At 29.8% G+C, this 14,302-nt stretch overlaps 1 non-coding gene across 1 annotated transcript; it reads left to right on the top strand.

Moving 5' to 3' along the window:
• Positions 1-307: 307 nt before the first annotated feature.
• LOC113787838 (small nucleolar RNA SNORA69) lies at positions 308-434 on the top strand. Its single transcript, XR_003474360.1, has one exon. It is a non-coding gene; the product is annotated as a small nucleolar RNA SNORA69 (small nucleolar RNA).
• The last annotated feature ends 13,868 nt before the right edge of the window (positions 435-14,302 follow it).

Here is a 14,302-nt window from a genome sequence, read left to right on the forward strand (position 1 = left end):
CAAAGATAAAAGACAGCGCTTTTTTAAAAAAATGCCATAAAAAGCTAAAAAGCGCTTTTCATTTCAAATAATTAATTTACAGCGTTAAAAAAAAAAACACACACACACATTTTACAGCGCTTTTTTTAAAAAGCGCTGTAAAATGTTGTTCTAAAGCGCTTTAATGGTGCACATTTTACAGTGCTTTCTTGAGAAAGCGCTGTAAAATGCACACCCATATATGAAATTATGGGTGGGCATTTTACAGTGCTTTCTTGAGAAAGCGCTGTAGAAAGCGCTGTAAAATGCACACCCATATATGAAATTATGGGTGGGCATATTACAGCGCTTTGTTGAGAAAGCGCTGTAATATGCCCACCCATATATGAAATTATGGTTGGACATTTTACAGCGCTTTTTTGAAAAAGCGCTGTAAAATGCAGACCATAATATGAAATTATGGGTGTGCATTTTACAGCGCTTGTGTTAAAAAGCGCTCTAAAAGCAGACCCACAACTCATATGATGGGGTGCATATTACAGCGCTTTTTTGAGGAAGCGTTGTAAAATGTGCATAACAAGCGCGAGTTGTATTTACATGTTTTATAGCACTTTTTTAAAAGCGCTGTTGTATCATTTACAGCGCTCGATTCCACAGCGCTTATTTTTTTTAAAAAGCGCTGTAAATGGCTTAAAAAAAGCGCTGTAAAATGCATTTTTTCGCGTAGTGCGAGATCTCGATTTTAAATCAGAAATATAGTATTCAACTTAAAAATACTAATATTAGTCGGTTGAACTACGTATTACATATACATTTTGAATGATTAATCTCTAACTTTCATCAGTAGAATACCTTGGACAAATAATAATAATAATAAAAATAATAATAATAATAATAATAATAATAATAATAATAATAATAATAATAATAATAATAATTTCATTATTAGTTGTGGATAAAAGACATAGTGATTGACCAAAAATTTAAGTTAAAATGTTCATATATAATAAATTATATATACATATCATTCCTTTTAAATGTCTGATTTCCTATTAAATTTATTTAAAATATTTATCTACAGCTACAAATATAAGTTTTCAACAATAATTGAAATTGACTTTATTTGTTTTCCTAAAAAATTACTTCAAAAAATTACTTCAATTACACCCTTATTTACTCTTTCTTCACTCCCATAACTAAAGAAGTAAATATATTTTATACTTTAATCTATTTTTAGTAGTTTTATACTTTAATCTATTTTAATTGAACTAATCTTTAAATAGTTATCCGGTTATGTCAATGAGTTTTATAAGTGATATTTTTAAGCTAAATAGCACCCGCGGTCCATTAACTTAATTTCAGTTAACGTTTTAGTCATTTATCTTTTTTTTTCTTCTCGATTTGGTCATTTATTTTAATTTTAGTGACAATTTGATCTTTTATGTTTTAAAATGTCAATAATATTATGAGTCATTTTTACAAAAATTCATTAAAACTTTCAAACAAAACCCATAAAATTAATTATCATCTTCAATATAATGCAAATTTCATCAAATGCATAACTCAAATATTCAAATAAATTCATATTTTCATATCCAATAAAATCAAATTCATCAAATAAAGAATATAAAAATGAATTTATTTAAAGATTTAAGTTATGAAAATATGAGTTTATTTAAAGATTTAAGTTATTTATATGATGTCATATTGAAACTCAGTTTTAATAATAAATGGGTGGATTGGATCTATATGTATGTGTCCACTATTCAATTATATGTTATTATGAATCACAATGAGGTAGGACTTGTGGTAATGGGAAGAGGGTTGAGACAAAGGAACCCTTTTTCCTCTTATTTGTATATCCTTTATGCAGAAAGATTAACCTCTTTACTCCAAGAGAAAAAGAGAGGTGGTTGTATACATGACATTAAGGTATTTATACATGCACCAATAATATCACATTTATTATTTGTGATGATAGCTTTTGAGTGTGAGAGCCATATCAAGTGAGTTTCAAGCTTGAAGCAAGTCCTAAATAGGTACAAAGAAAATCCATTAATATGAGAAAAACAAGAAGTTATGGGATGATGAGATTGAAGAGGCAAAATCAACAATGCAGATTTGGAAAATGTAGAAGTGCAGAAGCGCATAGTTTAGGAGCAACAACTTGCAAGTTCTGATTTTGGGATGACGAATTGGTCACCGCCTGATAGTTTAGGGGTGATAAAGTATAACAGATGCAAAAAAATTTCTCATACAATAAGGAACTAGGACAATTCCTTATCTATTAGTTATATTAATTCACATGCATTATGACATAAATATAGTAAAGCAAAGTTAAAGAGAACAATACTTAGTAGTTTGATAATCGGAGTTTACCTCAAGCCATCTATTGGCTCCCATGTATCCTTGCTAGAATCATAACCCTTTCAACGCAAAGGCCATTGGACATGGCTCCACACTCATAATACAAATCTAATGATGTCCACTCCTGACTTAACAAAACTTTTATGTTGACACTTCCCTCCATTGGTCACATTACTATTAGCAACACAACCATAAGAACTAGGTTCATTTGAAATTGTAGATGTTGAATCACTTCCTAATTATGGCTAGTTAAGAGACATAGCAAACCACAATCAACTTGAAAAACTCAGCAATGTGGCATGCATAAACTTTGCACAAATCATCATATTCAAATAATGAAATTCGTATCGTTTACAATGTTTGAAAAGGTACAATAAGACAGAGTGTACTTCATGTCATAATATAGATCACAAGAAGGAATTTTCTTCTTGGACATACTGCAATTACTAAATTATAAATACATTCAAGGCAAAAACAATAATAAATTATGCAAACTAAGCAACAACAAATAAACAAAACACCTAGATTTGGAGCAATTTGCACAAATAATCGCATTTTTAGACTCTCAAACCATTCATTTGACATCTAATCCCATATTTAGCCACATAACTCTATTTGTGCCACCTCACTTATCTGCTTAGCTATCATAGCTAGAATCTCTTCTCTTTCTATTCTTCATATACTACACAATATCATTTCATCAATAAAAAAAAATCAATAATAAAAAAAATTAATAATACCTCATAATGCAATAAAAATTTTACTATTATTCATTTATCATTTAATAAATGTAAAATTATTCGGTAACCATTTCTAATGTAAGTCCAAATATCTTTTTTTTTGGTTGAACTAAGATTCAAGAAGACACGATACCACAACCTCGAGACATGAACCATTGTTTATGCTAACTTCCTCTCCAATTTGAGTATAAGAAAATTGTTTTTGTGGTATTTGTTGAAATGCAACTGATGTTTATTAATTTGAGTAACTGACTTTGGTATATTTTTCTCATCTTCTTCTTCCATAGGAGATTGCTAGCCACGAGAAATGCGTGTTCCATTTTACGCCTAATATTTAGTTACATAATTTTTATGTTATATTTCACTTACAATATCAATAATAAAAAAAAATATATAATTTATTTAATGTATGTTGATGACAATTATTGATGTTCCATTCTACAAACCGTACATTTTGCCTCCTTTCTGTCACTTCTTATTATGCCATTTGCACTTCTTTTTTTAAACCATAAGATCTTGATAGTTTCTAATTTCCATCATTGAAAGTAGATCTATTGTTACAACACATACTTTTTTAGCATAATAAATAAACTGGACAATGGTTGAAATTAACACAATTCATAGAAACTTAAAGTTCCCACAGTAATTAAGGAACAATAATAACAACATATTTGTCTACATAATGATTTGAAACCTCTAATCCACAGTAATTAAGGAACAATAATAACAAAATAATTTAGATTTGTCAAAAATTTATAAATGGTTATTCCATTCTGACAAGTCAAGTTTATGAGGAAACAATTATTTCTTCAATCTAGTTTTAAATATCTCATTTGTCATTTATTTTTATCTAAAATTATTTATCATTTTACAATACCAATACAACATTAATTACTTTTTTTCACTAATACTCTTATTTATCATATTTTAACTTATCAAATTTTTCAGCTAATTACAATTAGTAAAAACATTTGAGTAAATAAAGCATTTTAACATTGAAATCATTTTCTAAAGAATTGTATACACTTCAAATGAGATATTTAAAATGAGACGGAGAAAATATATATCTTGAAGAGTGATATTGTTTTTCATACTAATATAATGAATACAAAATATCTACCAGTTCCAGAATTATTCTATTTTAAATGAACATATTTTCATAATGGAATTTAATTAATATCTTTTTTAAACTGCACTTATAATATACGTTTGTTTTAGTTCAAACTTTTTCCTTTAAGATAGCCTATTATCGTGGAAAGAAAAGTAACCTAATATAAATTCAAATTGTTCAATTATTTTTTAATTTCTTTAGTTTCCTTGTAAATTTTATATATGCTAATGTCACTTTTAATATTTTTTCAAGTTATTCTTTTGTGATGTGACTAGCACTTTAGTGTCAATTTACTTCTACATACTTCATACATCTATTTCAAATAAAATTGTAAATACAACTATTGTGTTTGATTTGATATCTAAGTCATTGCATTTATACTGTTAGTTCACAAAACAAAATAAAAAATGAGACATATAAATGATTAATTTTAAAGGAGACTTTTATATATATTATATAATTTCTAACAGTTACTAATTTTTTGAAAATAAATCTCATGACACCCGCTTAACGTGCGGGTTGAAATATAGTCTTAATTTATTATAATCGAATATTGTGTAAAATGAATACATCATACTCTATTTATTGTGCTTATGAATGATTAACTAATAACTAATTTGTAACAACTCTTAATTAACTCGCAAAGGACTTACTACTAACTCATCTAATTAATACCTATAACAAAAATCAACTACAATTCTAACATCCTCTCACAAACTTAGAATTGGAAATTTAACCAATCTAAATTTGACGCAAAACTTATATTAAATATATGTAAACAAGGTAAACCTAAGAAGAAAGAAGGAATTAATAAACAAAACTAAAACAAAATTAGTTAATATGCCAAGTAATTTTCAAAGCTCTTCATTTATGTTGAAAGATGCACTAAACTTTGTGATCCCAATATTAAGAAACCTCAATTTTTTAGAAATGTGGAAGGCCTGTATTTGAACCTTATCATCTCATCATTGTTTTAAATGGTGACCCTTTTCAAAGTAGCTGAAGATTTTGTGTATGAACTTTACAAACATAATACATTAACGGGATTCTTGGTCCAAAAGGCCAATAGCATCTCATTTGAAGACTACGCTTGTTGTTGTTTTGGTTACATGGTTCCAAGAAGAAGTACATTTACACCGTTGACGAAGTACGTATGAATATTCATAAATTTGATGGATATTTCTTTAAATAAAGATCTATTCTTCCATCGAGATAAAAAAATTGTGATTTCATTGTCGAATGTCGTAACTCCTCTAGGATAAAAAACAATGACAAAGACACTATGGAGATCAAAGTACCTACTACAACTTTCAACTTTTGCGATGAATGAGATGTCATCATGGTGGCGATACATGGCATAAAGATAAATTTAAAAAGCACCATCTGATCTGGTGCTTTTTCTTCAACTTTCTACATCTTCTCTTCTACCATCACTTGTTGATTCATTAGACCAAAATTTTCAAAAGGAAAAGATTCAATGTCTAAAGATGAAAAATTACCAAGAATAATTTTGATTTGGTAGTTTTTAAACAATTTTTGTTGGAGCAACGAAACATCTTATTTGAACAATCAATGCATAACATTTTCTTCGTCCAATTGTTAAGGTTCCTAGATCAAAAAGAAAGATATTGGGAGACAAAGGAATTGAAAATGTATTTCTGAGCTATGCTGAAAATTGCAAGGCATATATAGAGATTCATGGTTATTGAATCTAACGACTCATATCCTATTAGCACAATGATTAAGTCAAGAGATGCAATTTTTCAAGAAAATAGATTTAACTCAATTCCACATCCCAAGAAAGTTGTCCATTTTAGTGTACAAAATATAGAAAATCATGTATCTAATAATGATAATTTGGCGTATTTAGAACCTAAAAGAAGTAAAAGAGTCCGAAAAGAGAAATGTTATGGACTAGACTTCTTTATGTTCTTTGTAGAAGGTACAAATGATTTCATTAACAGTTATGGACAATTTTTCTATAATTTATAGATTGAATCAAACACATATTAAGAGACAATAAAGTCTCAAGACTCTACTTTTTGGAAAGAAGTCATCCAAGATGAAATGGACTCAAATACGAGGAATAAAACTTGGAAATTAGTAGATCTCCCACCTGAATCCAAATCAATAAGCTTTAAATGGATCTTTAAGAAGAAAATGAAAGTTGATGGTACCATTGATAAATTTAAAGCTAAATATTGCAAAATGATTTACACAAAAAGACGATATTGACTACTTTGATACTTATGGACTTGTTGCAAGAATTGCATTCATAAGATTGTTTTTGGCCCTATCTTCTATCTGTAAATTTGTAATCCATCAAATGGACATTAAAACTGTTTTCCTAAACGAAGAGTTAGATGAAAAGGTGTATATGAAACAACCTGAAGGACTTGTCATCAAAGGACATGAACATAAAGTGTGTAAATTGACTAAATCTTTATATGGGTTAAAATAAGTACCCAAACAATGACACCAAAAGTTTGATCAAGTTGTGCTTTCTAATGGATACAAAATAAATGAATATGACAAGTGTATTTATAGTAAATTTCACAATGGAAATGGTGTTATGATTTGTTTATATGTGGATGATATGTTAACTTTTGGCACCAATTTAGATGAAGTAGAAAAGACTAATACTTTCTTATCAAACAATTTTTATGTGAAAGATTTAGGTGAAGAATATGTGATTTTAGGAATAAAAATCATAAGAGATGGTTTAAATATTGGTTTATCATAATCTCACTAGTAACTTTTCAGCAAGTGTACTGAATCGTTGCAAGTAATAATAAAACGGTAGTATCGAGTGTCAAACTCAAGGATTGCGTTTTACTATCGAATTATATTTAATTATTAAAATTAAACATAAAAAGTTTCTGAATTGATTGAAATAATATTTGAAATTAACAACAGAAATAAAATTGATCCTTTATAATAAGAAAAATAACAAAAATATTAGGGATGAGTTTTACTTTAAATCCAACCAGGGTGTTTAATTTGATCCTAGTTATTGAATTCCTTTATTGAATTATTACCGAATTCTCTTTATTATTCTTGCCCTAATGTCTTAGTGAAATAATCTTTAATTTCAAAGTAACCCCTAATTCCTTAGTGGATTTAAGATTAGAATTAAAAAGCATTAATGTTAATCAAGCAATAAAAAGCATTAAGCACATAAATGAGAAAAATAATTCAATAAAGTCATTCATATAAATAGAAATCAAATCAGAAAAATAAGGGTTTCATCTTGTTACACTAATCCCTAAGAAATAGGGTTTAGTTACTCATGATAGAGATAGAAACGATAGAGATTAGAGAAGAATTACAAGAAATATTCATGAATGATTCTTGATAAAACTGCCTTAATGGTGTTAGAAACGACCATCTTTGAGTTTCTATGCTAGGGCACCAGTCTCCCCACATTCCAATGGTCAAAAAGATGCCTAAAAAGTGAGAAAAAAAATGCATTTTAATGAATACTGATGCGCGTCGCGCGCTCCAGGCACGCCTGGACAGTGTCACTGGTCCGAAAATGCGCCCCAAGCGCAGCTGTTGCGCTTCAGGCGCACAACTTCTTCTGGTTGACGTTTTCTGTATTTGTCTCCCTTTTTGAGTCTGAATATGACTCTGGTGTCTTTATAAAAGTTGTAGCTATGAATCTTAGCTTTCATTGTCACTTGGTGTGACTCCAATTGGACATTTACAACTTCAGATATGGCTGAAATACTCCACATAGGACATGTTGATTTCTCACCAAAATTCAGCACTGCACTAAAACAAAGTAACAACGCAAAACTACGAAAAACCTCTACTTAATCAAGCAAATAAGAACATAAACATTTCATTAAATCAAAGAACCAAACTCAACAAAATATATAAAATAAATCCTTAAATTAACTAATGGTTAAAGATAAATAAGACTAAAATCAATGAAAAATATGCATATGATGAAGCGTCAGCAGTGGTACTCAAGGGTTGGCCGGTGGACCATGTTAGTAAATACATCAAAGATCTAATATAGAACATCCCTCGAAGAATTAACATGAACGTTCTCCACATCATCTTGGAGCACATGTGGTCCTGCATCATTAACTCGTGAATAAGCAAAATCAAGACTATTATGTATCTTAGATTTATAATTGTTGTACTCATGCATACATCCCTCATTCAGGCTCTAAAGGAAGTTGGAAATTTTGTTCAAGAGGAACACATGGTATCATCGTCTGCTCCCACATTAAATATCTCTAACATTATCAAGATGAGGTTGATGTCCCCTAAGCACTATATATGACCCAAATGTAGGTTAAAATACTAAGTCCATTCCAATATTAGCAAAATCTTCAATGAAGTCGAACCCGTTTTTAGGGAGATTTGCGAAAACAATTTGAAGTTCATTGAGAGTATCAAGTTCATCCATATTACATGTCGTTGTTGGTTCATAAGAAATGTTACCGATGGCATAAGAAGATACATAACTCGAAGCCATAAGATAATTCATGAGAGTTTCAGTGAGGTTATAAGGTTTGAAAATGAATATCAAAAGTGTGGGAAAATAAGTGAGTGTAGTGAGTGACTTAAGTGTTTGTTTTTTTTTTTTTATAAAATGTTTGAGTTTCTAACAACAAAAAACAATAACTATCGTGCACATATTAATACATAAAGGCAACACGTGTTAGAAAATCACTAAACTCGCATAATATTTAAGAAAAAATAATCATATCCTAGATAAATTGAATTTTAAGCGATTAGAGACAGAGGGAAAATTCAATTTATCAGTGACATAACATACATATGTATTAAATAAGTCTATTTTACTAAAGTTCCTGGCATACAAGGATTCTAACATCACTCATTTATAAATTGAATGTTTTAGTTTTTCTTTATAAAGTTAAATATGTCTTCAACAAGGGTTTTGCAAATATGTTTTCCCACTTATGATCAGTGTCAACCTATTTAATGTCTAAAATATCCTTCTTGACATAGTCTCTTATGAAGTGATGTCTAATCTTTATGTGTTTTTTCCTTGAATGTAAAATAGGATAATTGGTTAAACATATTTCAGAAGTATTATCCCAGAAGTCAGGAAGGTTGCTCTCGTTAATTTTGAAGTCTTCTAGTTGATCTTTCATCTACAACAGGTGGGCATTGCAGTTGGCTGCTGAAATATATTATGCTTCAATTGTAGAAAGGGCAATGGTTCCTTGTCTTTTGCTTGACCAGTAACTCATATTTTCACCAAGGAATCCATTGGTGCTTTTCCTTTATAATTTATATCTAACGTAGTTAGCATCACATAAACCTACTAACCTATAACCAAATCTAATCCGAAAAATAACTACAAATCTAATCCGAAAAATAAGAGTTTCATCTTGTTTCAATCATCCATAACAAATAGGGTTTAATTACTAATGACAAAGATACAAAAGATAGAGATTAAAGAAGAATTACAAGAGGGATTCATGAATGATACTTGATAAAACTCCTTCAATGGTGTTAAGAATAGTCGTCTATAAGTCTCCAAACTTCCCAATAGCCAAAAAGATCCCTAGAAAGTGAGAAAGAGGTATTGTTATACATTCAGCAGCGTGCCACATGCCCCAGGCGCGTTTTTTCGCTTCATGCGTGCCTGGAATGAATTAAGATGTGGAAGTGTGCCTCAGGCGATGGCTTCACGATTCAAGCGCACAACATCTTTTGTGTGGCGTTTAGTGCATTTGTCGCCACTTTTTGAGTCTGAATTTAGCTTTGGTGGCTTCATAAAAGGCATAGATATGGATCTTATCTTTTATATGCAATTGGTTTGACGACAATTGGATATTTAAAACTCCATATATGGCTGAAATACTATACATGGGTCATGTTGATTTCTCACCAAAAATCTGCACTGCACCAAAACAAAAAACAACGCAAAATTGCGAAACATCTCTACTTAATCAAGGAAATAAGAACATAAACATTTTATTAAATCCAAAAAATCAACAAATTTTATCAAATAAATCCTTAAATTAACTAATGATTAAAGATAAAGAAGACTAAAAACAATGGAAAAATATGCATATGATTAAGAGTCATCACAACCCTAAACTTAATCTATTGTTTGTCCCCAAGTATCAGTTAATTTTAGATTTGGTATAGTTAAAATTAAACTTAAATTCAATTTCTCAAATCAAATCAGACTCAATTTCCAAAGTTTCAGCTACTACAAAACATTCATCATGCTCCATGGTTGCCTACAAAAAAATAATAATAATAAAAACAACATCATTTGTACACTTAGCATTCTTTCATCAAGTTCAACTCTCTCTTCATACAATCTCCTAGAACATGCATCACGCTACCATAGGATTGAAAACAATTCTAGTTACCACTCACAATGCAACAAAACACATACACTTTTAGAGGACTTTCATATTGTAATGGGTCTTAGGTAAGGGTATGATGTTTTGGGATAGTAGGCTTTACTACATGGAGTTAGGTACACATTTTCAAATTACTCTACCACATTTTTTCTTCACATTTTCATTGTGGAAATTCTCAAATATTGACAAAAGAACCAAGAAGATGTTATTTATCAAAGTACATAAACAAATTGTTTTTTCTTCTTTTTTTGTTTGTTTGTGAGAACCACCCCCCGAAACTTAAAAGGATGTTAGCATATGAGCAACCCCAAACTTACAACTTTACCAAGAGGAGACAAAAAAATTTCTACCTAACTCCAAGTAAGGTGATTTAATTAAAGTCATGTCTTTAGCTTGTAATGTGGCTACTAACCAAAAGAAAGGGCAAGACTCAAAGGGGCTAGCAAAGGATAAGTTACAAGTGATGCAAGTCAGAATTAGTGCAAATTCTGAAGGGAAACACATATCTAGATAATCACACAACAAATAATTAAAATGTTTAGGCTCAAAAGTTCACAACTAAGAGAATAAGAGATAGTATGAACTATCTAAATGATGTCAAACATGTCACTGCAAAAAAAAAAAAAATTAAAAGAATGTCAAGACTTCTACAGCAGAGAGTAATGAAAATGTATGCATTAGTGAAACCTGTTGAATTAAGAAATGACATGAGCCAAGAAAAATAATTTCAATATCAAAATCTGAAACAGATAGCTTAAGACCAACTTGAAGTTGTTAAACATTATTCATCATAGTGCATGTTTACGCACAATTAAAAAGAAATAAATTCAAATAACAAAAATAAGATTGCAAAAATAAAAGTTACCTCTACCTATGAGTTGCCTCCCACGAAACGCTTCTTTAAAGTTATTAGTTTGACGTCTCAACTATTGTCAAGGTCTATTATATGACACAAAGAACACATCATCTTTCTCAAAAAGGGATACATATTTCAAGTGAGGTGGAAATTGCTTGACTTGAACCAGTGGTGTCTCTTTTTTTTTCTCTACATACTCGTCTTTATTCCCTTTCAACTTCTCCCATCTATTATAGAAGCAGGGGGAATGAGATGGTGATGTATCTAACATGGCTAAAATATCTTTTACTCTTTGATCTTCATTATCTTTAACAACATCTACGGGTAGGCACAACAGTAAAATTCATACAGCCTCATGAATTTCAAAGTTGACTAAAACCTTAGTAAAATTCATTACATTTTGTATTTGGATTTTACAATGACAACAACATTTTGAAACTTAGTACAATACCTAATAGTGCATTTTCAATCTTTATACTATATAAAGAAAATGATATTTTTTAATTATATATTATAAACTATAAAAATATAAATTTTATATAATATAAAAATGTTGACCTATAAACCTTCAACTCAATAATCTTAAACTTTGTAATAACACCATTCCTTTTATAGATTCTCTCTTGTCCCACTCCAACAAAATCTCTCGTGACATCTATTTTATAAAAATATAATATCATTAAACTTTGTCAATTATAAGTATATAAATTTTAAAATGTAGATATATGACTAATAGTATTTTTAAAAAATATTACCAATTATGTAATTCATGTCCATATTCCGAATATTTGGAAAGAAAAAAACAAAATAGTATGGAGAAACTGTGACCTAACATATTCCCACTTGTTACTCCATTGTACTATTTTGCATATTCAACTTGAATGTTGTTCTAAATGCTCTGGAGATTGAGGCAACATGTAAGACCCAAAATTTTAAAGTATACTTTATGTATTTTTGTGTATTTTGGATATTGGCTCAAAGGCTTTTTAGTCAAAGTTATTAATATTTTGGAGTTTATATGATCAAAAAGATATTTTGATGCCGATTAGAATTACTCGTCGATGAATAAATTAAATTAGCTGCGGTGAATCTTTACGAAGAATTTAATGCGTTATGGGTGAAGTCGTAATTTAACAAATATCTAGATATTTTGGAGATATTTGTTAAAAGTAATTAATATATATATATATATATCTATATATATATATATATATATATATATATAAAAACGAAGAAAAACGGTGTTAGGGATTTCAAAACCGTCAAACACAAACCTCCCCGTTTCATCTAGATCTAAGCTTCGTTCCGCGAAGAGATAGAAGGGAAAGTTGCTCACTACCACTCTACGGTGCTAGGGAACCAACTTTGGAAGCGACGTCGCGAGCGGAGATTTTACCAGATTTACACACGGTACCGTAATCGAACGTAAAAGCTAACGTTAAGGTAAGGGCTCTTTCCAAACTTTTAGTTTGCATTTAGGGACTTATCTGTGGTTGTGTGGAAAGGAATTTGTTAGGGTTGAAGTGTTGATTTGGGGGAAAATGAATCTAAGGCTTTATGGGTAAAATCTTAGAGTTAGGTTTTGGTTATATTGATGAATGTTTCGTGGAAAATGAATTTAAACTCATTTATGTATGATTTTGAGTAAATGAAACTTGTTGTGTTTGAGTGGTGGATTGTGTTGATTTGTGTTCGTCGTATTTGACGTGTTCTTAATTAATACTGATGAAATTTGTGTTTTGGTGTGAGTTATGGATTGGATCTGATAATAGGTTTGCGTTTGTTTTGTATGGAATTTGAAAACCATTAGAGTTAAACGAGTATTAAGAATAGGGAATCTCTTAATGTATTGTCTTGTTTACTTAATGTTTGTTGTGAAAATCGTTTAAGTTAAATGAGTATTAAGAATGGGGAATCTTTTAATGTCTTGTTTACTTAATGTTTGTTGTGAAAATCGTTTAAGTTAAATGAGTATTAAGAATGGGGAATCTTTTAATGTCTTGTTTACTTAATGTTTGTTTTGAAAATCGTTTAAGTTAAATGAGTATTAAGAATGGGGAATCTTTTAATGTCTTGTTTACTTAATGTTTGTTTTGAAAATCGTTTAAGTTAAATGAGTATTAAGAATGGGGAATCTTTTAATGTCTTGTTTACTTAATGTTTGTTTTGAAAATCGTTTAAGTTAAATGAGTATTAAGAATGGGGAATCTCTTAATGTCTTGTTTACTTAATGTTTGTTTTGAAAATCGTTTAAGTTAAATGAGTATTAAGAATGGGGAATCTCTTAATGTCTTGTTTACTTAATGTTTGTTTTGAAAATCGTTTAAGTTAAATGAGTATTAAGAATGGGGAATCTCTTAATGTCTTGTTTACTTAATGTTTGTTTTGAAAATCGTTTAAGTTAAATGAGTATTAAGAATGGGGAATCTCTTAATATTTCTGTTTGCTTAATGTTTGTTGTGAAAATCGTTTAAGTTAAATGAGTATTAAGAATGGGGAATCTCTTAATGTCTTGTTTACTTAATGTTTGTTTTGAAAATCGTTTAAGTTAAATGAGTATTAAGAATGGGGAATCTCTTAATATTTCTGTTTGCTTAATGTTTGTTGTGAAAATCGTTTAAGTTAAATGAGTATTAAAAATGGGGAATCTTTTAATATCTGCATTTGCTTAACGATTGTTGTGGATGGAGTCTGTGTATGCTCATGCATTTCATTTTGGTAAATCGTGCTGACCTGTGATAGGTGGCACCTCGGTAAACAGTACTGACCCGTGATAGGTGGTACGTTTACGATTTACGTTTTGGTAAATTGTGCTGACCTGTGATAGGTGGCACCTCGGTAAACAGTACTGACCCGTGATAGGTGGTACGTTTACGATTTACGTTTT

This window comes from Cicer arietinum, chromosome 1 (genome assembly GCF_000331145.2).
Source record: "Cicer arietinum cultivar CDC Frontier isolate Library 1 chromosome 1, Cicar.CDCFrontier_v2.0, whole genome shotgun sequence".
Classification (NCBI taxonomy): domain Eukaryota; kingdom Viridiplantae; phylum Streptophyta; class Magnoliopsida; order Fabales; family Fabaceae; genus Cicer; species Cicer arietinum.